Source organism: Chiloscyllium plagiosum, chromosome 17 (assembly GCF_004010195.1).
Source record: "Chiloscyllium plagiosum isolate BGI_BamShark_2017 chromosome 17, ASM401019v2, whole genome shotgun sequence".
NCBI classification, from domain to species: Eukaryota; Metazoa; Chordata; class Chondrichthyes; order Orectolobiformes; family Hemiscylliidae; genus Chiloscyllium; species Chiloscyllium plagiosum.
This window is the reverse complement of record NC_057726.1, coordinates 22,694,600-22,720,768: the sequence shown is the minus strand read 5'-3', so window position 1 is coordinate 22,720,768 and position 26,169 is coordinate 22,694,600.

The following is a 26,169-nucleotide window of genomic DNA, read 5'->3' as shown; positions in this document are numbered from 1 at the left end:
CAAGGATCGGTGCTGGGTTCATGACTTTTTAATCATATACATAAATGATTTGGATACGAGCATAAGAGGAAGAGTTAGTAAGTTTGCAGATGTAGTGGACAGCAAAGAAGGGTACCTCAGACTACACTGGGATCTTGATCATATGGGCCAATGGGCAGATGGAGTTTAGTTCCGATAAATGCGAGGTGCTGCATTTTGGGAAAGCAAATCTTAGTAGGACTTATTCATTTAATGGTAAGGTCCTAGGGAGTGTTGCTGAACAAAGAGACCTTGGAGTGCAGATTCATAGCTCCTTGAAAGTGGAGTCGCAGGTAGATAGGATAGTGAAGAAGGCGTTTGGTATGCTTTCCTTTATTGGTCAGAGTATTGAGTACAGGAGTTGGGAGGTCATTTTACGGCTGTACAGGACATTGGTTAGGCCACTGTTGGAATATTGCATGCAATTCTGGTCTCCTTCCTATCAGAAAGATGTTGTGAAACTTGAAAGGGTTCAGAAAAGATTTACAAGAATGTTGCCAGGGTTGGAGGATTTGAGCTATAGGGAGAGGCTGAACAGTCTGGGGCTGTTTTCCCTGGAGCATCGGAGGCTGAGGGGTGACCTGATAGAGGTTTACAAAATTATGAGGGGCATGGATAGGATTAATAGACAAAGTCTTTTCCCTGGGGTTGGGGAGTCCAGAACTAGGGGCATAGATTTCGGGTGAGATGGGAAAGATATAAAAGAGACTTAAGGGGCAACTTTTTTTACACAGAGGGTGGTATGTGTATGAAATGAGCTGCCAGAGGAAGTGCTGGAGGCTGGTACAATTGCAACATTTAAGAGGCAATTGGATGGGTATATGAATAGGAAGGGTTTGGAGTGACATGGGTCGGGTGATGGCAAGTGGGACTAGATTGGTTGGCGTATCTGATCGGCATAGATGGGTTGGACCGAAGGGTCTGTTTCCATGCTGTACACCTCTACGATTCTATGACTCTATAAGGGGACCCTCAGTCTCCTATGCTCTAAAGAAAAAAGCACTAGCCTGTCCAAACTCTCCCTATAAGACCCTTGAGTCCTGGCAACATCCTTGCAAATTTCTTCTGCACTCTTTGCAATTTAATAACATCCTTCCTATAACAAGGTGACCAAAACTAAATACAATACTGAATATAAGTGCGGCCTCACCAACATCCTGTATAACTGCAACATAACTTGCCAACTTCTATACTTAATGCCCTGACTCATGAAGGCCAGTGTACCAAAAGCTGCCTTCACTGCTCTATCTGTGACCCCACTTTGAGAAATGTGAACCTGAACTCCAAGATCCCTCTGTTCCTCTACTCTCCTTAAGGCCCTACCATTCACCATGAAACTGATGATTAGATTCCTTAGTGTGGAAATAGAAGTCCACACCCTCCCTCCGAAGAGTAATCCACCCTGACCCATTCCCCCACCATATATTTACCCCCTGACTAATGCACCTAACGCTATGGGTAATTTAGCATAGCCAATTCACTAAACCTGCACATCATTGGATTGTGGGAGGAAAGCGGAGCACCCAGAGGAAACCCACGCACACACGGGAAGAATTTGCAAATTTCACACAGGCAGTCGCCCGAGTCAGGAATCGAACCCGGGTGCCTGGTGCTGTGAGGCAACAGTGCTAAGCACTGGGCCACCGTGCCACCCCATTTATGCTGCCTACCTTGATTTGATTTTCCTAAATGCAAGACCTCACATTTATCTACATTACATTCCATTTGCCATTTCTTAGCCCACTTCCCCAGCTCATCAAGATCCATAAAATCATAAGACATAGGGATGGAAGTAAGGCCATTCAGCCCTTCGAGCCCAGAATGCCATTTAATTATGGCTGATGGGCATTTCAACTCCACTTACCTGCACTCTCCCCGTAGCCCTTAAATTCTTGATCTCACAAGGAATTATCAATCTCTGCCTTGAAGACATTGAAAGTCCAGACCTCCACTGCACTCCATGGCAATGCATTCCACAGGCCCACCACTCTGACAGAAGAAATGTCTCCTCATTTGCATTCTAAATTGACACCCTCCAATTCTAAGGCTGTGCCCACGGGTCCTAGTCTCCCTGCCTAATGGAAACAACTTCCCAGCATCCACCCTTTCTAAGCCAGGCATTATCTTGTAAGTTTCTATTAGATCTCCCCTCAACATTCTAAACTCTAATGAATACAATCCCAGAATGTTTAGCCATTCACCGTTTGTTAGGCCTACCGTTCCAGGGATCATCCATGTGAATCTCTGCTGGACATGCTCAATGCCAGTATGACCTTCCTGAAGTGTTGGGCCCAAATTTGGACACAGTATTCTAAATGGGGCCTAACTAGAGCTTTATGAAGTCTCAAAAGCACATCGCTGCTTTTATATTCCAACTCTTGAGATAAATGACAACATTACATTTGCATTCTTAATCACGGACTCAACCTGCAAACTAACCTTTAGAGAATTCTGGACTAGTGTTCCCAGATCCCTTTGGACTTTGGCTTTATGAATTTTCTCACTGTTTAGGTCCTGCTGCAAGTTTTGAGAACCTTTCTCACTCTCCACGATACCGCCTATTTTAGTGTCATCAGCAAACTTACTAATCACGCCTTGTACAATCTCATCCAAATCATTGATATAGATAACAAACAGTAATGGGCCCAGCACCGGCCCCTGAGGCACTCCACTACTCATGGCCTCCAGTCTGATAAGATCTGTTACCCTCAGCTTCCTACCATCAAGCCAATTTTGTATACAATTTTCCACACACCCTGGATTCCATGTGATTTAATCTTCCAGAGCAGCCTACAAAGTGGAACCTTCTCAAAGGCCTTACTGAAATCCATATCGACTATGTCTACTGCCCTGCTATCGTTAACCTTTCTGGTCACTTCAAAGAGCTCTAATAAATTGGTGAGACATGATCTCCCATGCCCAAAGCCCTGCTGACTGCTCCAAATCAAACCCGGTCTTTCCAAGTACATGTATATCTTATCCCTCAGAATCTTCTCAAATAACTTACCCACCACAAGTGTTAAGTTTACTGCTCTATAATTCCCAGGCTTTTCTTTGCAGCCCTTCTTGAGTAATGGCACAACATTCACTACCCACCAGTCTTGCAGAGCCTCACCCATGGCTAACATTGATGCAAAAATATCAGCTAAGGCCCCAGCAATTTCTTCTGTAGCCTCTTGCAGTATTCTTGGATATATTTGGTCAGGAGCAGGAGATTTATCCACCATCATACATTCTAATACACCAGAAATATTCTGCATTATTTTTGTTTTGTGCTCACAGGATCCCGAGACTTTTGCTCTAGTATTAATAGAATTGACCATATGAATGAAGTTTCTTCAATTTTATTTTGCCTCTGTTCTTAGCAGAAGTACTAAAGCCTGTATTACTCCAGCACATGTCATGGTTATTCAACAATTAAGTCACTGCTGTATGGTTCTGGTTTGTACTCAGTAATTTTAAGTCGTTCAAATCACCTTCACATCCCTGGTACTCGACACTGGACTTATTTTAGGGAATGTGAAATGAGGAAGGCAGTAGACAGATGCTATAGGGCAAAAGAATCTCTGCATTTATTTAAATAAAAAAGGTAATTATAATGCAAGAAGTAAACGTTAAGTGCAACAAACAGTGAAATGAACATTATCAATTATAAAAAGAGGACAGTAATGAAACACACTATTAAATTAAACACAGATTAAACACTATTAGAAGCCAAACAGCAGTTTTAATCACAGAAACTTTAATCAAGCTTCCTATCCTTGGGGTCCCCTTGGAGACACTGTCACCACCTGCCTCCCCCTTCCTGCTAGCTAGGTTGGAAACTTGGGTCTTGAGAGTTTAAACTCACCACTGGGGAAAGAGCAATTTTGAAGTACAGCTGACTGTTCCCATTTGCCATACCCAGTGCCTAGGTTAAGTCCATGGACACAGTAGATTAGATTAGATTCCCGACAGTATGGAAACAGGCCCTTCGGCCCAACAAGTCCACACCGACCCTCCGAAGAGCAATCCACCCAGATCCATTCCCCTGCATTCACCGCTGACTAATGCACCTAGCAATGTGGGCAATTTGGCATGGCCAATTCATCTAACTTGTGCATCTTTGGACTATGGGAGGAAACCCACACAGACACAGGGAGAATGTGCAAACTCCACACAGACAGTTGCCAGAGGCGGGAATTGAACCCGGGTCCCTGGAGCTGTGAGGCAGCAGTGCTAACCACTGAGCCACCGTGCCACCCCAGTAGTTTGTGTAAGGGAATTATTTGGTGATTGCTTCGCTTTCATTATTTTCTGGCAGTTTTGTGGGCCCAGTTTTCACCTCAGGATGTGTCTGAGGCCTTGTGGTGTCAGTCAGGTTGATGGTTTCCAGAGGCTTTCGGTTCTTAGGTCTGCTGGTCATGGCTGGTTGCCATTGGTTCCCCTGGTTTGGAACAGGCCTGTGTCAGTAGTTTTTGGAATTGCTTTCAGGATCCCCCTTCTTGAGATAACTCTTGGAAAGAGGTGTTGGAATTCTTCTGTTTGGGATTACTGCTAGGGGGAATAGCTCATTCAGGTGAGATTGGAGCCTGCAATTATACTGATTGTGGCCTCTTCGCACCAAATCTGTGCTTGCCATGGGATTTCTGGTGTTCCCTTTGAAGTCAATTGGCTTCCTGATAGTTAAGAGTATGTGTGAATGTATTTGATTGACATCAAATGTCCTATATCTCTGTGAATGGGGTTTGATTGAAGTTGAATGTTCAGCATCTGTGTAGACCCTATACTGTCTGTGCTGGGTAGCCCAAGGTGTAAAATTTAGTTTCAGTGTAGAGTTGAAAATCACACAACGCCAGGTTGTAGTCCAATAAGTTAATTTAGAAGTACAAGCTTTTGGACCGCTGCTCCTTTGTCAGGTAGCAGTGCTCCGAAAGCTTGTACTTCCAAATAAACCTGTTGGACTGTAACCTGGTATTGTGTGATTTTTAACTTTGTCCACCCCAGTCCAACACTGGCACCTCTACATCAATCTACAGTGTTAGATTTGGTTGATTGTTAGAGTAGAGGTATAAATTAAACTTCCAAGCTGAACAATAGCCCCAGACTGAAATCATTTTGGTTTTGTGGCGTTTGCACAGCCTGAGCCCAGGATTTTGTCCAGTATTTTAAATGTTAGAAAAGTGCAGGGTCTTGTCCAGTATTTTAGATGATGGGGATTTTTTGTTCAATCTTACAGTGCCAAGGTAGAACAAAAATGTATACAAATTCACAATATGTAGTTCACAAAGAGGCATTTATTAGAGAGCGCATTAAAGAATTCCACCCCAATTTATCTGTAACTGATAAGAATTATTCACTAGTGTGGTTTCATTGAGCGATAGATACTGAGCATATACAGAAGGAACTCTGTCATAGTGACGTCAGATCACATGGAAATGAAGTCTGATTCTATAAAGGCTTCTGTGGCATCTCTTCTCTTACCATGCCTTACAGAAGTGCTAAATAACGCCTGATCATGTGCGCTTACAAGAGGCCAAAAACTGAATTTCTATAATACAATATTACAATCTGCTGTTTTTCTCTTCATTCTGTTTTGTTTTAATGTTTTCGCTTTAGCTCCTGACACTGTTACCAGTTGGTGGTTACAGAACTCCCGATATTGGGAGCATTTTTGCTCAGTTATCCAAGTGTTCACTCGTTATGTGTGAGTTTTTGCAAAAGGCCCTTAAATCACAAGGTATCACTAAGTTCACATGTTTCCCATATGCACATAATCAATTATGCTTGTGCATCTCATAGCCACTTCAACTCTGGAAGATCATGCTTCCAGCTATCCAACACTTCTCCCTTATCAGAGTGTCATGAAGATGTTATTCATTTGACCAATTCTTCATGGTTCTTATCCCATTCTTCCATTTGGTGCCAATTCTTTGCTGATTGCATTTTTACAAGGTGAGTGGATTATTCTCCTGAAGTAAAAGAATTGAATAATTGATTCTGGATGATTTCTGAACCAACAATCAGAAATAATCACCTGAGCTCGTCTGTTTATATTCCAAAGGGCACCGAAACTCTTGGCATGCTCCTACTGTAACCTCATCAGAGATTTAACAATCCAATCAAGGAGCAAAGTTGGAAGTATCTGGGAGACAATAAAGGCTGCAGATGCTGGAAGCCAGAGTCAATAAATGTGAAGCTGGAAGTGCACAGCAGGTCAGACAGCATCCGAGGAGCAGGAAAGTCAATGTTTCGGACCGAAACCCTTCGTCAGAACTATCTGGTCTGTGCTGCTTCAAATTCAATACTCTCATAAATGTACAACATCATGTGAGAATTATATGGACAGGAATACAGCACAAGTTATTAGGCACAGCATTACACATACTTTCAAATTCAGAGATCACAGAGCAGGATGTGGCAGATTTCACCTACCACTGGATTTCATTATTTATTGTTTTTACACACTGTCTTAATGAAACAATATGAGGACATTGGCAAATCAGAAATATATATGTATATTCAATAAAATACACAATCTTTGATGTTCAACGTAATAATCCAGATTCTACGGCTGATGATGAGCAAGTGGCACTTACTTCACAGCCCTTCCAGCTGCTTTCAGGATTTCCATGGGATTTTAATCAGATCATCACAGATAATCTGAGTCTGATAGTTTGTGATGTCCTCTCAGGGAGAGTTTGGAATCTGTTTGAGCCAGTTAAGAGGGTAATCATTAGAAATGTTCACTCAAACGATTGTGAATAGGGCAATCACTTGTGTGCCTCCTGAACCAATAAAATTGAACAGTCCTTACCCAGAGCTGAATGTTAAAATTGCCATTTGCTGGGAGTGAAGAGCTTTCCATAGAACTGCATTCAGATACTGTTTTTGTGTCTCTCAAGCAATTAACACTGACTCCAGTTTAAAACATGCCATTTGAAGGAATTTGGAGTTGGGGACCAAGGCTCAGAAATGCAATGATGAAATTGCAGGCCCAGCAGAAATGGCAACATGAAGAGACAGTACAGCCTGCTGGGACTAATCCATGATTCAGTATCATCATGGCTGATCTTGGGCTTCAACTCCTCTTACCTCCCTGCTCCCCATAACTCTTGATTCACCAAGAGATCAAAAATCCATCCTTCTGAGCCTTGAACAATAGAGCATCTATAACTCTCTGGTAGAGAGAATTCCAAAGATTCTCAATCCTCCGAGTGAACAACTTGTCCTCATTTCATTCCTCAGTGGTCAATCTCTTACTCTGCAACTGTGCTCCCAGTTCTAGATTCTCCAGGAAAAGGATACAATCTGTCGTCAGTGTCCACCATGTCAAGTGCCTTTAGAACCTTTCATGTTTAAATGGGTTCACCTCTCATTCTTTCAAACTCCATGGAGTATCAGCCCAATACATTTAGATTTCATCCTAGGGACCAATCTAGTGAACCTTCGCTATATCATCGCTGAGGCATAAATATCTTCCTTAGGTATGGAAACCTGTGCATTGTATTTCACAATGTAACCTCACCAAAGCTGCTGTGGTTCTGTTCGTCGAGCTGGAAGTTTTTGTTGCAAACGTTTCGTCCCCTGTCTAGGTGACATCCTCAGTGCTTGGGAGCCTCCTGTGAAGCGCTTCTGTGGTGTTTCCTCCGGCATTTATAGTGGCCTGTCCCTGCCGCTTCCGGTTGTCAGTTTCAGCTGTCCACTGTAGTGTCACCTGAGGATGTCACCTAGACAGGGGACGAAACGTTTGCAACAAAAACTTCCAGCTCGGCGAACAGAACCACAGCAACGAGCACCCGAGCTACAAATCTTCTCACAAACTTTGATCACCAAAGCTCTATACAACTGCAGCAAGCTTTCCTTGTCCCTGTATTCTCTGTCAAACTTTCAATGTTTAATAGTGGAATTAGAAACAGAAATCAAGCACTTAAAGCTTGCTCTGCCATTCACAGCTGATCGGATCATGGCCTCAAGTCCACTTTTTATGTCTGTAGTGCCTCACATCACCCTTCACTCTCTTGACTGTCAACAATCCATCTAACTGAGCCTAGAATAAATTAAATGGTTTAGCCTCTACTGCTCTAGGAAAAATTGCACAGGTATGTCCTCTGCCTTGGGTAGGTTAGAGGTTATTAAGGTGGAAAGATCCCCAGGACCAGATGGGATCTATCCCAGGTTGCTGAGGGAGGCGAGAAAGGAAATAGCTGGGGCCTTGACAGATGTCTTTGTGGCATCCTTAAACACAGGTGAGGTGCTGGAGGACTGGAAGGTTGCTCATGTTGTCCTCCTGTACAAGAAGAGTAGTAGGGATATTCCAGGTAACTGCAGACCAGTGAGCTGACGCCGGTGGTGGGAAAGTTGCTGGAGGGAGGACTGAGGGATAGGATCTACTTATATTTAGAAAAGAATGGGTATGTCAGTGATAGGCAACATTGTTTTGTGCGGGGAAGATCGTGCCTTACCAACTTAATAGAGTTCTTCGAGGAAGTGACCAAGCTGATAGATGAAGGAAGAGCTGTTGATGTCATATACATGGACTTTAGTAAGGCATTTGATAAGGTTCCCCATTGCAGACTAATGGAGAAAGTGAAATCACGTGGTGTGCTGGGTGTTCTAGCTAGGTGGATAAAGAATTGGTTGAGCAACAGGAGACAGAGAGTAGTAGTTAAAGGGAGTTTCTCAAAATGGAGAAGGGTGGTCAGTGGTGTTCCACAGGGGTCAGTGTTGGGGCCACTGTTGTTTGTAATATACATAAATGATCTGGAAGAGGGCACTGTTGGTATGATCAGCAAGTTTGCAAATGACACAAAGATTGGTAGAGTAGCAAAAAGCGTAAGGGACTGTCAAAGAATACAGAAGGATATAGATAGACTGGAGAGTTGGGTGGAAAAGTGGCAGATGGATTTCAATCCAGACAAATGTGAGGTGATGCAATTAGGCAAGACTAATTCTAGAGCGAATTATACAATGACAAAAAAGAGCCTTAGGAAAGGTTGATGGGCAGAGAGATCTGGGAGTTCAAGTCTATTGTACCCTGAAGGTTGCTGCACAGGTGGATAGAGTGGTCAAGAAGGCATATAGTATGCTTGCCTTCATTGGATGGGATATTGAGTATAAGAGCTGGCAAATCATGTTAAAATTGTACAAGACATTGGCTCGGCTACATTTAGAAGGTTTACAAGGATGTTGCCTGGTATGGAAGGTGCTATCTATGAAGAGAGGTTGAGTAGATTATGTTAATTTTCATTAGAAATAAGGAGATTGAGGGAGGACCTGATTAAGGTTTATAAGATCATGAAGGGTGGATAGAGACAAGCTTTTTCCCAGGGTGAAGGATTCAATAACGAGAGGTCACACTTTCAAGGTGAATAGTGGAAGGTTTAAAGGGGGATACACACGGCAAGTACTTCACTTGGTGGTGGGTGTGTGGAATGCATTGCCAGAAGAGCTGGTAGAGGCAGGCACGGTAGATTCATTTAAGATGGATCTGGACAGATGCATGAGTAGGTGGGGAGCAGAGGGATACAGATGCTTAGGAATTGACCGACAGGTTTAGACAGGTCTAAATGTGGCCGAGCCAATGTCTTGTACATTTGGATCAGTTCAGGCTTGGACGGCCGAAGGGCCTGTTCCTGGGCTGTAAATTTTCTTTGTTCTTTGTTCTTAAAAAGTGAACATCTTATTTTTAAACTTGATCCCATAGTTCTAATTTCCACCAGAAGAGGATAAATCTTCCCAGTATCTACCCTATCAAGTCTTCTCAGGATTATATATATTTAATAAGGTCACCTCTCATTTATCTAAACACGATGAGTAAAGAAAGGTCCAACGTATTCAACAAAGACATTCTTGATGATCAGTGAGTCCACAACAGGTTAGATAACGAAGGTTATGGGATAGGCTATTTAGGACAGAGATGAGGAGAAATGTCTTCATCCAGAGAGAGTGATGAACCTGTGGAATTCTCTGCCACAGAAAGTGATTAAGACTAAGACATTGAATATGTTCAAAAATGAGATTCATATAGTCCTTAGGGTTAAAGGGATCAAAGGGTATGGGGAGAAAGCAGGAACTCAGTACTGAGTTGGGTGATTAGATTTGATCATATCAAGTCACCCACTCATTTAATCTGTTTATATCTCCTTCATAGCCTTTGATGTCCTCCTCACAGCTTACATTCTCAATTGGTATTTCATCTGCAAACTTTGACAAGGTGTTTCTCTCTTTAAATTATTATTATAAATTGTAAATAGCTGAGGCCTAACACTACTCCTTGTGACACTCTGATAGTCATAGTCGGCAAATTTTAAAATTCCCTGAATATCTTTGTGCTTCCTGTCCATTAATCAATCCCCCAACCATATTAGTACATCTACTTCAAGTCCTTATCTTGCACATTAATTTTTTGTCGCAGTTGAGGATCCGCTGAGCCTCCCTCCTCACATTAAGAAAAAAATTGCTTGTAAAATTGATCAAATAGGATTTCCATTTTGTATAACCATATTGACTCTGGTTGAGCATTGTGGAATTCTCTCAGTGCACTGTTAAACTGGATTGCATCTGTTGCAGGATTTAATAATCAAGCAGGGAAAGGTAAGCTTTTGTAACGAGATGAAAAAATACTAATAAGAGAAGCATTTTACAGAATACAGAAATTGGAATAAACAGTCCATCTGGAAAACTATTTCAAGTTAAACCTTGGCGACAGAACAAAAAAACAGACAAGAAAGACAAACTGATGTGAGGAAGCTGTTCCTAATGCAACGATTGATTAATACCATGAATGGTATTTTGAGTTGGATTTTGAAAAAGACTACTCCAGGTCTTTATATAATGTTAGTTAGGCCACAGTTAGAGTATTGTGTGCAGTTCTGAAATCCACATAATAGGAGGAATAGCACTGGAGACAGTACAAAAGGGACTTCCAGGATATTGCCTGGGCAGGAGAGTTTTTCTTAGGAAGAGAGAATTAATAGACTAGGGTTGTTTTCTTTGGAGAAGAGGAGACTGAGGAAGGGACATGATTAAGATGTATCAAATTATAAGGGGCATTGATGGGGTAGATAGGAAGGAACTTGTCTCCTTAGTGGAGAGATCAATGACCTGAGACATGGATTTACTCAGGGTAATTGGCATCTGGAACTTTCTGCCTGCAAGGATGCTACAGGCAGAAATCCTCAAAACATTTTGATATGTCGAAGTGCACTTGAGATAAAAAGGCATATAGGGCTATGGCCCAAGGACTGGAAAATAGGATCAGAATTGAATCCTAGAGTCATAGAGATGTACAGCATGGAAACAGACCCTTCAGTCCAACTCGTCCAGGCCAACCAGACATCCCAATCCAATCTAGTCCCACCTGCCAGCACCTGACCCATATCCCTCCAAACCTTTCCCATTCATATACCCATCCAGATGCCTTTTAAATGTTACAATTGTACTAGCCTCCACCACTTCCTCTGGCAACTTATTCCATAGATGTACCACCCTCTGAGTGGAAGAATTGCCCCTTAGGTCTCTTTTATATCTTTCCCCTCTCATCTTAGTTCTGGATTCCCCCACCCCAGAGAAAAGACTTTGTCTATTTATCCTATAGTTAAATAGTTTTTTTGACTGGCACAGACTTGATGGTTGAAAGTTTTTTTCTGTGCCGCAGACCTCTATGACTCTATTACTCTATTTTTGGCCTTTTGTTTAAACAACATGTACTAACATCTCTGACTCTCTCATAACTCAATGCTTTATGACCTCAAATATCCCAGTTTCTTTTCATTAAACTATTTTGAACACATCTATATCATTTCATTAGTATCACAATCAAAGCACATTTATTTCTGAGAGTTAGATCCGTTATTCCTTGAATTCTTGCTTTCAAAGTTGCATCACAGAATTAAAATAACATTCATTGGATGTTGTCAACGCAGACTGGCCCAACATTTATTGACCATTCCTATTTGTCCTTGAGAAGATAATATGAACTGCCTCCTTGAACTGTTATTGTCCATTAGTAATGTTTGATGATAAAGGTTATGGTGGCAGTTTCTACCCCAGATGCTACAAGTCACTCAATAACAGTACTGAACATACACCACACAGCCACAAAGCACAAGAGAATTCCTATACTCCTTTTGCATTTTGTGCAGAATGTGGCATCAATGTTGTCCAATGATACTTGCCTTCAAATCTTTCCTTCTGTTGCCTCAAGCAAAGTGGGAATTTCATACTTGAATACATTACAGGATTAGATGGAATAATTCACATAATACTATAACATCAAGCCATGTTTTGTTTTATAGAATTATTCAAATTCAATGTGCAATTATATTTTAAAGACTCTTTATATCATTGAGTATTGCAGTGGAAGTAGAATCATAGAGTCATGCAGCACAGAAGAGGTCCTTCAGCATACTGAGTCTGCACTGACCTATCTACATAGTCCCACTTTCCAGATTCGGCCTATAGCTTTGAATGTTATGACATTTCAAGTGCTCACCCAATTACTTTTAAAAGATTGTGAGGTTTACCACATCCACTAGCTGTACAGAAGCAAACTTAGTAGATCACCGCAAGTAATTTTCAAGAGCAAAATGAGTCCTAATATTCTGGTAGAATACTTTCAATATTGGGACGCTTTTGCTTTTGAAAATAACTTGCAGCGATCTACTAAGCTTTGCCTCTGTATGACTAAAATGAATAAATATTCTCAGGAACTTCCTCAATACTGTCAGGCCACCTCCAGATAATGGTCTTCTGAAACTTTCGCAGTTGCTCATCTTTGGTTGTTGTTGTTTACAACTGTTTACATTAGCTCTGGCCAAAGAGTGACAGATCTGCCTTAAAAACATCATCAATTTCAACTAAAATAGAATGAAGAAATGCAGAGATCTGAAACAAAAGCAAAAATTGCTGATGAAACTCAACAGATCTCTCAGCATCTGTGGGTAGAAAGCAGAGTTAATGTTGCGAGTCATCAGAGTCTTCCTGCATTTCATCAGTAATTTCTATTTTCATTTCAACTTCAATGAGTTCACTTGAGTCATGCGTGGTCTGTAATACCACATAGTTGACTGTTGTAAATTGTGACTAAACCAAGATCTGTGCATATTTGTAGTCCAGTTACTGCTGGACAGCTGTCATCTGCTTGGTTAAAAAAAAAGGTTCTGGAAGCTGCAATGAATTTGTATATTGGCCCTGGTTTAATTCTGCCAATGCACAGAATTGGTGATCCATTGTATGCTAAAGGACAGTCTCACATAAGTTATACCTTGAAGAGCCACTTGCTAACGGAGACATCTTTCAGGATTCATGATGGTAATATATTGGCACGAGCTAATGTGTTGATTTCAGCTCTTGTGAAGTCCTGTTTTTTTCAGGACATATTAGACGAATGGTTTTAAGAGAGTCTAATTACCTTATACCAAAAACATGGTGTGTGAGATTAGCAGTATAGAAAGTTTGGTCATCTTCTGAGTGGGTTCATTGATGTTGTATGTGTTTGGGTTCTGGGAGCCAGCCTGGCCTTTTGAAACTGGATGTCCTGCACACGAGAAATTTGGCAGGGTGTGTGGAAAGGAACTATGAGACAATGTTGTTTTTTTTTGGGGGGTGGTGGTGGTGGGGGTGGGGGGGTTGGTGAAATCAGTAATTGCTTCCTCAAAGTTGGCCACCCAACACTTTCAGCTCATGATGCCAGCCATGCTCCTGAACCCCACTTTTGGAAGCCCTGTTCTAAGATCCTGCTTGGTTAACAATTGGAGAGCATGAACCAGTGTGACTTGACCAGAAGCGGTCAGAGCAACAAGATGAAGTTTATTGCATGATGGCAATTGGTACAATATATTGGTTAGTTAGATAAAATTTCCAAGATCATCAAGAGTCAGGGATGACATGATTGACCCTATTGGGTTCTCAAACTAGACTCCTGATTCCCCTCATAAGACTAAATTACATCATCATTTTGGTGGGATTTAATAAAGTCTCCATAATTAAGACCATACCATGTAAGAGTAGAATTAAGCTATTTGGCCCATCAAGTCTGCTCTGCCATTTGATAAATGGCTGATATGTTTCTCAACCCCATTCTCCTGCCTTCGCTTCATAATTTTTGATCCCTTTCCAATCAAGAATTTCTGTGTTAGACATTCCCCCCCCAATCCTTCTAAACTCCAAGTGTAAATTCATACTCTTTCACAGAATACAAGAACAGGACTAGGCCATTCCTGTCTATTGACTGTCCCGCCATTCAGTACGATCGTGGCTGATTGAACACTTCAGCGCCTTTTACCTACCCCAATCCCACAGTCCTGTATGCCTCGATAATCAGAGAAGTATCAATTTCTACCTTATGTACGCTCAAAGACAAAGCTTCTACAACCATCTGTGGTAAAGAATTCCAAAGGTTCACAACCCTCTGAGTAAAATAAATTTGCACTTCATACCCAAGAGATATTCTCCTTATTTTAATAAGTCTTATTAAAACTTATAAAATATTCTACATTTAAAGTATTTTTAATATTCTTTTAAATATCTGGACTCCCCAACTAGGGGAAACATCTTCCCTGCTTCTACCCTGTCTATCCCTTTAAGTATTTTATCAGTTTCAATTACATCACCTCTCATTCTTTGAAACTCCAGAGGATACAGGCCCAGTTTGCTTAACCTGTTATCATAGGACAGTCCCACCAACCTAGGAACAAATTTGGTGAACCTTAGTTACACTCCTTTGTGGCAATAATATCCATCCAGATACCAAAACTGCACACAGTACTCCAAGTGTGGTCTAATTCCTATACAATTGAAGAAACGTTTCACTACTTCTGTACATGAATTCTCCTGCAATAAAGGCTAACATTCCATTAGCCTTCCTACCCGCATATTAGCCTTCAGTGATTTATCAAAAAGGACACTAAGTCCCGTAATATGTTACACTTTCCAACCTCGCACTATTTGAGAAATATTCTGCACATCTGTTTCTTCCAGCAAAGTGAATAACATCTGGTCGCCACCACCAAATCATTGATATAGATTGTGAACAGCTGGGGCCCAACTATTGATCCTTGCAGCATCCTACATGTCACTGTCTGTCAGCGTGAGAATGATTAATTTCTCTGCTTTCTATCTGTTAGCCAATTGATGTCAGTCTCATCTGAACAACCATCCATTTCCCATCTCAAGTGCTTTAAATCCTCTAGAATTAGAATTAGGTTTTATTGTCCCGTGCACTCAAGCACAGGGACACAGGAATACAGTGAAAATGTACAAAGTCGCCATGCTCCAGTGCCATCGTGTGTATAAAGGTATCTAGAGACAAACTCTTTAGATATAAAGTAGAAAAAGAAAGATATGACGTTACAAGTTCAACATTAGAGTCCTTCTTAAAGTGCTTAACCATATGCCTAGATCTGGGCTTTCCACCCTGATGCTGAGATCATCACCAGCATGAAGCAGGAGGCCAAACTAGAGACCCTTCGCTGTGCTGTCGCAGCAGAACCATGTCACTGCTCTTTGGTGCCATCATGTCTCTTCTGACAGGTCACCGCCTTGAGTCTGCGCTGGGCCAATCTCAGCAAAGCAGCCGCCGCTAAAGCTGCTGGGTCTTGCCTCCATCCACTGTCGCCGTTGGGAACAAACGTTGCCCCTGATGCGCTGGACACCTTGATATTGTCAGTGCTCTCCACAGAAGGTAAGTAAGTTTAAAAGTTTAAAACAAAGAGAAAGAAGGGAAAAAAGAGAAAGAGTAAAATCAGACAAGCTCCAGGCCCAGGAAGCCCACATTCTGTGCTGCTACTCCATCGCCATCTTGACCAGAAGACAAACCTACCTGCTGTGGGTGACTTTATCAAAAGCCTTCTGAAAATCTAAGATTATTCCATATATTGGCTCTCATTTATCACTTTTGTTAGCAATAGTTTCAAAAACATTTGTCAAATACATTTTCCCATTTACAAGTCTATGCAGTGTAGGCCCAGTCATATAATTATTACTCAAATTTTGAGATTTGAGCATTTTCCATATTACTAATGAAAGGGTAACAGGTCCATCGTTTTCTTTTTGTCTGTCTCACTCCCTTCTTAAATACTGGGATCGAATTTGTTACTCTCCAATCCACAAGAATCATTCCAGTATTGATAGAACTCTGGAAGATACAAGAACTATCTCTGTATTTACCTCGTTCAAGTCTCTGGGATGTAGAATATCAGGTAATGGTTATCTATCAATTTTCAGCACCATTAATTTCTCCAGTACAATCTTCTTACTAATACTAATTTCCTGTAACTCCTTATCCAATAGACATTTGGATCTCTACTTCTGGGAGATTGCTTGTATCTTCCTCGGAGAAAACAGACATATAGTAATGGTTTAGCTTCTGTGTCATTTCTCAGTTCCCTTTTATAAATTCTCAAGATTTTGCCTGTAATGGACCCACCTTTGATTTAACTAAACATTTCTTTATTGAAATCTGTTTTTTCATGATTTTTGCTAGATTGCATTCATAGCCTGTCCTTATCAATGTATTGCTCCTCTTTTCAGAGCCATTATTTGATACAGCATCTACATTATCCTTTTATTTCCCAAAGTTCACATTTACAAATTCAATCATTTAATTACTTTTCATCCAGATCTCTGACTTCACTAATTCAAGCAGTCTAGAGCTTTCAAGATTCTATCAGAATGCATTCTCTTTGAACTTGGTAGATCGTTAGGTCTTTGACTTGAGAACTGTTGACTGTGATTCTTTTCTTCTTTAAATTATTCCTGAGCTGTAGGATCTTTTATATTTTGGAAGAAGCATGCTATTCCTGTTGAATGCAGTAGTTAGTCCATTAACTTACCCAAAGGACCCTCATATTACTGAATTCCTTTAAACAAGGAACTCCTTTCCCCAAATTTCAAATACACTTCTATATCTGCTGTCTCAACAAACCCTCCTTCACTCCCAACAAATCTACAGTTTTAATTACATATCTCCAACTTTATTACGATTAGATCCCCTTCAGTTTGGAAACAGGCCCTTCGGCCCAACCAGTCCACACTGACCCTCCGAAGAGTAACCCACCCAGACCCATTTCCCTCTGACTAATGCACCTAACACTATGGGCAATGTAGCATGGCCAATTCGTCTGACCTGCACATCTTTGGACTGTGGGAGGAAACCAGAGCACCCAGAGGAAACCCACGCAGACGCAGGGAGAATGTGCAAACTCCACACAGACAGTCACCCAAGGCTGGAATCGTACCTGGGACCTGGTGCTGTGAAGCAGCAGTGCTAACCACTGAGCTGCCCTATGGTCCTAAAACTCTGATATCTTCTTCTGTAAAATACTGTCTTCTAAATCCTGTAAATTATCCTTTTGCTCCCACTATGTTTCCACAGCTGAGTCCTTGGTATTCATTACGTTAGTGGCCCTTAACTTCACTACAGTAGCCTTGCCTGAAGGTACCTATTTGTAAGGGCAAAGACGCTCAATCTGATTGCATGTGCTCTATTTTGACCTTTATGTTTTCCAACCTTCTCCTCTGCATTGTTAATTTAAAGTTCTTTTCCCTGGTTCACATTACTCACATAGCACCAAAACCTGATACACAGCTTCCTCCACCGGTCCTTTTTCTCGAAGGACTTTGTATCTTACAAGCATGACTAGTTTTAATTTCTTCTCCTGAGCCTAATAAGCTTTGAGGTGACTATTTCAGCAGTGTGTACTGCCTTTGCCCAGCTGTACCTCCCACCAGCTTTACTAATCGCTTACCTGTGTATTCATAAAGTAAAAACAAGTATAAACTTACTTGTCATCTGAAAACATTTCTTTAGGGTCAAATAGATTTGTTTTCACCATTTTAGATCGAGGGATTTAAGCAACAATACCCATTGCTGATTATTACATTGCACACGCTGTGGCTCCAATGATAGCAGCTAATGGTGGGATACTCTGCCGCCACAAATCCTTCTTTTTTCGCTGGTTCTACAAGTCTGTTTTGTGACTTTACCAAGAAATATACGAATGCTCCTCAGATGGCACCTTCCAACCCATCATCCAGAATGACAAGCACAGCAGATAAATGGGAATGGCAACATCTGCAAATTACCCTCCAAGGCGCTCGTCATTGAGTATTTGAAATACATCGCTATTCCCTCAGTGTTGTTGTGTCAAAATCCTGGACTCCCTGTTTAACAGCATTGTGACATTATATACAACAAATGGACTGCAGCGGTTCACGAATGTCAGGTCACCGGTACTTTCTCAAGGACAGGTAAGGGTAGGCAATAAATGCTGGCCCAATCAGTGAAGCCCACATTCTATACTGAGCTAATGCAGTTTTGTTATTCTGTCATAAAACCCCACACTATGAACAAACATCCATTAACACTCCAGGAGCCCTTTGGTCATCTATGCAAGAGGGCTAACAGGTAAGGCCGGTGAACTCAGGGTGTGGATAGATACATGGAACTGGGATGTTATAGCCATTACAGAAGCATGGCTAAAGGGAGAGATAGGACTAGCAGCTTAACATATGAGGGTACAGATACTTTAGGTGGGACAGATATGGTGGAAGGAAGGGAGGGGAGGGGGAGTTGCATTTTTGATTAGTCAGAGATGTAATAACTGAAGTATCACCCAGTGAGGCTTTGTTGGTGGGACTAAGAAATAAGAAGGGAATGGTGATGTTATTATGGTTGTACTAAAGGCCCTCAAATAGTCAATGGAAATTAGAGGAACAAACATGCAGGAATCCTAGGGAGACTTGCAGGAGCAATAGGGTCGTAATAGTAAGGGATTTTAATTTTCCTTACATAGATTGGGACTGCCAGAGTGTTAAGGGCTTAGATGGTGTGGAATTTGTTAAGCATGTTTAGGAAAGTTTCCTCAAGCAGTATATAGAGGGTCCTACTCAGGAAGGGGCAAATTCCAATCTACTCTTGGGAAACAGGGCAGGACAGGTGATGGAGGTGACAGTGGGGGAGCACTTTCTGACCAGTGACCATAGTTCTATTAATTTTAAAATAGTTATGGAGAAGGACAAAATTGGTCCACAGGTTCACGTTCTAAATTGGGGCAAGGCAAATTTTGATGGAATTAGATTGGAGCTTGTGGGGGTTGATTGAAATAGTTTGTTTGCAGGCAAAGGGACCTCTGGCAAGTGTGAGACCTTTAAAAGTAAGATAGCTAGACTTCAAGATCTATAGTTCCTGTGAGGGTGACTGGCAAGGTTGGCAGGAATAGGGAGCGCTGGCTGACAAGAGATATTGAGGCGTTGACCATAAAAAAAGGAGACATGGCTCAGGTACAGGCAGCTGGAACAAGGGAATTCCTGAAGGTATACAGGAAATGCAGGAGTTTACTGGAGAAGGAAATCAGGAGGGCTCAGAAGATTAGAGTGAATCCAAAAAAGGTTAGAGGAGAAAGAATAACAGGGAACCTGAGGGGCAACTTCTTTACACAGTGTGGTACACATAATGAACTGTCAGTGGAAGTGGTTGAGGTGGGTATATTAACAACATTTAAAAGGCATTTGGATAAATACATGGATAGTAAAGAGTTAGAAAGATATGGGCAGGGAAATGGAGTTAGCATGGATAGACATTTTGGTAGACATGGACCAGTTTGGGCTGAAGGGCCTGTCTCCATGCTCCAGGACTCAATGACTCTAAGACTCTAAAACCCCATAATATGAACAAACTTCCATTAACACTCCAGGAGACCTTCAGTCATCTACCCGAAGAGTGTGGTGCTGGAAAAGCACAGTTGATCAGGCAACATTTGAGGAGCAAGAGAAACGATGTTTCAGGCATAAACCCTTCATCAGGAATGGGGCTTGTGGGCCAATGGAGCTGAGAGACAAATGGGAGGGGTGTGGGGCTGGGGGGCAGAGGGAAGGTAGCTGGGAAGGTGGGGTTGAAAGTGATAGGTCGGAGAGGAGGTGGAGCAGATAGGTGGGAAGGAATTTGGACAGGTAGGACAGTTCGAGAGGGCGGTGCCAAGCTGTAAGGTTAGGATTGGGATAAGGTGAGGGGGAAAGGAAATGGGCAAACTGGTGAAATTCACACTGATCCTGTACGGTTGGAGGGTCCCAAGGCAAAAGATGGCATTCTTCCTCCAGGTATTGGGTGGTAAGGGTTTGGCGGTAGAGAAGGCCCAGGATCTGCATGTCCTTGGCAGAGTGAGAGGGGGTGTTACAGTGTTCAGCCATAGGGCAATGAGGTTGGTTTGTGCAGGTATCCCAGAAATGATCTGCAATTTGATATCCTGTCTCCCCAGTGTAGAGGAGACCATATCAGGTGCAATGGATACAGTAGACGTGTGTGGAAGGACAGATGAATTTCTGTCAGATGTGGAAGGATCCTTTGGGGCCTTGGATGGAGGTGAGGGGGCAGGTGTGGGCGCATGGAAGGTAGGGACCGGGATGGGATTCTATACTTGTTGCGGTTAGAGGGGTGGGGGTCAAGGGCAGAGGTGCAGGAAGTGGAGGAGATCTGCTAGAGGGCATCGTCAACCACATGGAAGGGGAAATTGCCATCTTTGAAGAAGGAGGCCATCTGAGATGTTCTGTGGTAGAAGTGGTCCTCCTGGGAGCAGATGTGGCAGAGGGGGAGGAATTGGGAATAAGGGATAATGTTTTCATAGGAAGCTGAGTGGGAGGAGGTGTAGTCCAGGTAGCTGTGGGAGTCGGTAGGTTTGTCATGGATTTCCATGTTGAGTCGGTCGCCGGAAATGGAGATGGAAAGGTACAGGAAGGGGAGAGAGGCATCAGAGATGGTCCAGATACTCACTTTCTCCTTCTTTCAGTCACCTACTCCCTGACACATGCTGGTTTAAAACTATGGTTCTGTAAAGACTGATCGAGTTAATTATTAAACTTCTTGACAAAAAAGACAAAATTCTATATAGGCACTAGTTTACAATCCAAACTGTAAAAAAAGTTTACAAAATGTTTACACACCTTTCGTCAAATAATGGTGCACCAAAAACTCATTTAGCAAAGTTACATCTTTTCTGTCAAAACAGGGTTTGTGCAATAGTGTTCTAAATCAGAACATAAAAAATGTGTGGAAAATGAGTTTTAATAGTTTTGATTAAAAGTTTCTTTTGTAATGAAAAGTAGCAAATACTTATCAATAATGTAAATATATTATTAAATAATTTTCCCTCTGCAGGCATAAAAAGGAAAAGTAAAATGGGAGGACTTTTTTCTGCTGGCTGCTGCCTTGAACAGGTAGCACTCTGATCATACTGTTAGGTTTCTAACTTGGTTTCCAAACTCCTCACAGCTTCTGTCTACCTCATACTATTCCTTCAATCAAACTCTGCATTGCTTTTCCACTATCAACAAAGTGCCTTTTCCAGCAGTTGTTCAGCTCAGAACCACAAGGAAGCAATGATAGGAGATAATATTCTTCAGAAGCAACCTTTTGAATATTCCCCTCCAACCAAGTCCTTGCTATCTCACAGGTGACTTGCAACACTCAAAGGTGAATTTGCCTGTCACTCTTGTGCTTTTTGAACCCTAGTTGCCAGAGATCAATCTGGTGCCTTTCTTCAGAGCATCTCCTATGTCACCACGGTGACTGAGAGAAAATACTGGCAGAAAGCCTTACGCTAATAAATAGAGTTCTTTTATACTTACAGTAATAGAGTCATAGAGGTGTACAGCACGGAAACAGACCCTTTGGTCCAACATGCCCATGCTGACCATGTCCCACTTATCTAGTCCCACTTGCCAGCACCCAGCCCATATCCCTTCAAACCCTTCCTAATCATATACCCATTCAGATGCCTTTTAAATGTTGCAATTGCATGAGCTTCCACCACTTCCTCTGGCAGCTCATTCCATACACGCACCACCCTCTGTGTGAAAAAGTTGCCCTTAGGTCTCTTTTATATCTTTCCCCTCTCACCCTAAACCTATGCTCTCTAGTTCTGGACTCCCCCACCACAGGGAAAAGACTTTGTCTATTTACTCCTATCCATGCCTCCTATGATTTTACAAACCTCTATAAGGTCACCCCTCAGCTACGCTGAGCAGGAGAGCTGTGGAAGAAACTCCCTATGATTTTTAGTTCATGACATTACCCTACAGAAATAACCATGAATTATTTCAAATAGCGAAGAGCTTTAAAACAAAACAACTGTATTCATTTCAAATTCGGTACATTTATATTGTAAATACAAGGACGTAGAGCTGGAGCTCCACGTACAGTGTTTGAGTAAAACCGCACCGGCTCAGCAGCAGCACTCTCACTTCTGAGTCAGAAAGTCAGCAATCTCATTGCATTAACGTGAGCACATAATCTAGGGTTACGCTCCAAGTGAATGCTGTGCTGTCAGAAGTGACATCTAGCAGCTGAGACACTCAACCCAGACACATATTCCCTTTCAAGTGAGTGGAGATCGTCATAGTAGCACTTCCTGAAATAAATCAGGAGTTCTACCCCCATCTGGATGTTTTAACCCTTAAAAAAAACCCAATGAAAATAGGTTATCTGGCAATTTTACCTCTTATTTGTAGGATTTTGCTGTGAGCAAATTGGCTAAGCCTGCATTTCAACAGTGACCACAGTTTAGAAGTATTTCATTGACTGTGAGGTGCTTTGGCATCTATTGAGAATTTTAAAGCTGACAGCTAAAAAGCAGGGAGATCTTATGGGACAGTTGGGTAGCATCTCTGCCTCTAAAGCAGCAGTCTGGGTTCTAGTCACAGATAGGATCCAGAATGGTACATTCATAATGTGGGTGAAAACAGGTGAGACTAAACCTGCAAATGCTTCCAGAACACCCAACGGCAGGTGGTAAAGAGATTCTGAACTGCCATGTAATGGAAAGAATGTTGGAGTCTCTATCAGCACTATCTATAGCTCCAGGCTACAACGTGCCTGTAAACGTATACGTTGCCACAGCAACCCAGACTCCCTGAGTGATCAGTAACATGCCACCACCGAATTAGTGGCAATTATTTGTATTCTATACAGCAGAGTAAATTAAAATACTTCAGTAGTATCAGTGTCAAGCAGCTCCAGTGTCTGGATGTATAATTAATCTTCCTCTCCTCTAGTTATCCCAGTAATGGTGTTAAGAATACTTCTGGCCACTATATTTAGCAACAACAAATCCATTTCTGAATACTTCCTCTGATTTGCAATTTTCAGTAAAAGTTTAAATGTTTTATTTAATTAATATAAAGGAATGCAGGAACAGGAGCCAATCTTTCAGTCTCAAACCCTATTTCAACATTTAATTAGATCGTGGCTGATCAGATTCCTGACTATATTAATCTGTTTTTGCTCCAAATCCCTTGGTAATTAGCAAATATTTATTCATTTTAGATTTAAAAGTATTGATTGAACTGGCATCTATGGCTGTGTTTTGTTTTAAATGGGAGAGAATTCCTAATTGTACCATACGTTGTACTGTATAAGGAAATATTTTGTAATTGCTCTCCTGAATGGCCTGATTCTAATTTAAACAAGTGTTCTACCATTGGAAAAGGTTTATTTTTGGATTGGTCCCATCAATTCAGAACAAAATCCTATCCATCTCAGCCTAGTCTTTTCCTATTTAAGGGGATATAAGCCCAGTTTATTTAATGTGGTCTGAATTGCAATCTAGAGGAAACTTAGGGTGGCACAGTGGCTCACAGGCAGCAAGGACTCAGTTTCAATTCCTCCCTCGGGTGACTATCTGTGTGGAATTTGTACATTCTCTGTGCATCTGTGTGGATTGCCTCTGGGTGGTCCGGTTTCCTCCCACAGTCCAAGGATGTGCGGGTTAGGTGGTTAGGCCATGATAAATTACCCAAAAAGTGTCTTGGGATGTGCAGGTTAGGTAAGTTAGCCATGGGAAATGCAGGTTTACAGGGATAGGTGGGTCTGGGTGAGATGCTCTTCAGAAGTTCAGTGTGGACTCAAGAGGCTGCTTCCACGCTGTGGGGATTCTATGATAAAGCTTTCATAAACGCTTCAATAATACCAATACACGTAGAAAACAAAGTTGGATCTCAAATGTCCTTTTGTGACAAACTCAAAGGACAAAACCATTCTGCATATGTGAAAATATGTTTGATTTTCCACAGAATCATCCTTGCAAATTTAGTACTAACTTGTTCTGAAGTACAACCAATTTTGTGGGTTTGTGCACACAGGGAACTGGATTAAAACCAGCCAAAATTATTAGCATGAAAGAGAGAGATCAGTCAGACCTGAATTAAATAGTCTCTCAGAGATGAAAGGATATGTGTGCTAATCTCTGAAATTTATCCGCTCTCCAAATAATATTTGGGGTTAACCGATGGAATTAAATGGTATCTACTCTTGTGGGTTCTCTTATACTGAAAACTGCTCCAAGCAACATTAATCCCTTCACTAAACTGAAATTACCAGCAAGTTTTGGAAATATAAAATATATTTTAGAATAATCTTAAAATAATTATTTCCAAATGTTGAAACTGGTCAGAGCACATCTGTGCTAAAGATGTTTCCTTTCCTAATTATTTACTTCAGAGATTTTGCTAAAACATTTTCCTGTTTCAAGATTCATCTTTTTCTGATTATAGTAATGACATAATGTTGAATTTTTGGCATCTTCTAATAGAAACCTTATTTCTGTAATGTCTTAAAGTTGAAGTGCAAGTTTGAGGGTGTGAAAAGAGATTGGTGTTGTTGTGATTTACATGGAGAGCAAAGTGAGAGATAAGCGTGTTTGGAGTGATCAAGGGCTATTCATCCACTGTGATGAAAGTGATGGATCTACATAGGGGGTGTGGGAGGGTAGAGAGTTTGTAAAGAATGTTGACAAGACTTGTTGCAATATATGGAGAGATAGACAGCTCTGTGCACAGTTTGTTAATGAATATTGAACCTTTCCTCCACTGAATCCAGATCCTGTGTGTGATCTGCTGGCAATGACACCATCAACCACACCTTTCCAGGCTGCCACATGTGTAGGGAAACAATATATCCCTCCTCGCCCTGAACTCCTCCATTAGGGCTGCCAGGGAAACATCAAGGACAGAACTACTCACACTATTTCCGAGACTTCCTTGGTATGGTAGTGGTATGGTAGTGAAAATCGGAAAAAGAAAATGCTACATTACCATTTTAAGTAGGAATCAGGAATCCCTGCCAGAAACTCGACAGACAAATAATTAAAATGAGGCCCAGTTCTCATAATGACGACAGGAGGGAAGTTCTGTCTTCTGCCGAACTGAAATTAAAATCAGGGCACACATCAACCACCTTCCATTTCTTCGTTTGATTCCAAATTTAATTAAAGCCTTTCACGTAATAAAAGCCTGTGGGACACATACACAATTTTTATATGTATATCACCCCCATTATCAATTCCTGCCAAATGATTTTAAAAGATGGAAATTCCCTGTACATTTTAAAGCATCAAATAACTAAAAAGAAAGGCAGTCACTTAATGAGTTCTCCTTCTTGGAATTGCTCATTAGGCAGCTGCAGGACCTGTAAAGGTAGTCAGCGTTCATGACAAGTTCTAGCTACTTAGCACCAACTTTGGAAGCAAGTCAGTAAGCTCTGTTGACAGAATCATAGAAAGAGTCATAGAGATGTACAGCATGGAAACAGACTCTTTAGTCCAACTCATCCATGCTGACCAGATATCTCAACCCAATCTAGTCCCACCTGCCAGCACCTGACCCATATCACTCCAAACCCTTCCTATTCATATACCCATCCAGATGCCTTTTAAATATTGAAATTGTACCAGCCTCCACCACTTCCTCTGGCAGCTCATTCCACACATGTACCACCCTCTGCAAGGAAAGTTGCTCCTTAGGTCTCTTTTATATTTTTCCCCTCTCACCCTAAATCAATGCCCTCTAGTTCTGGACTCCCCCACACAAGGAAAAAGACTTTGTCTATTTATCCTATCCGTGCCCCTCCTGATTTTTTCAACCTCAGCCTCTGACACTCCAGGGAAAACAGCCCCAGTCTATTCAACCTCTCTCTATAGCTCAAATCCTCCAACCCAGGCAACATCCTTGTGAGTCTTTTCTGAACCCTTTCAAGTTTCACAATATCTTTCCGATAGGAAGGAGACCAGAATTGCACATAATATTCCAACAGTGGCCTAACCAAGGTCCTGTACAGCCGCAACATGACCTCCCGACTTCTGTACTCAATACTCTGACCAATAAAGGAAAGCATACCAAACG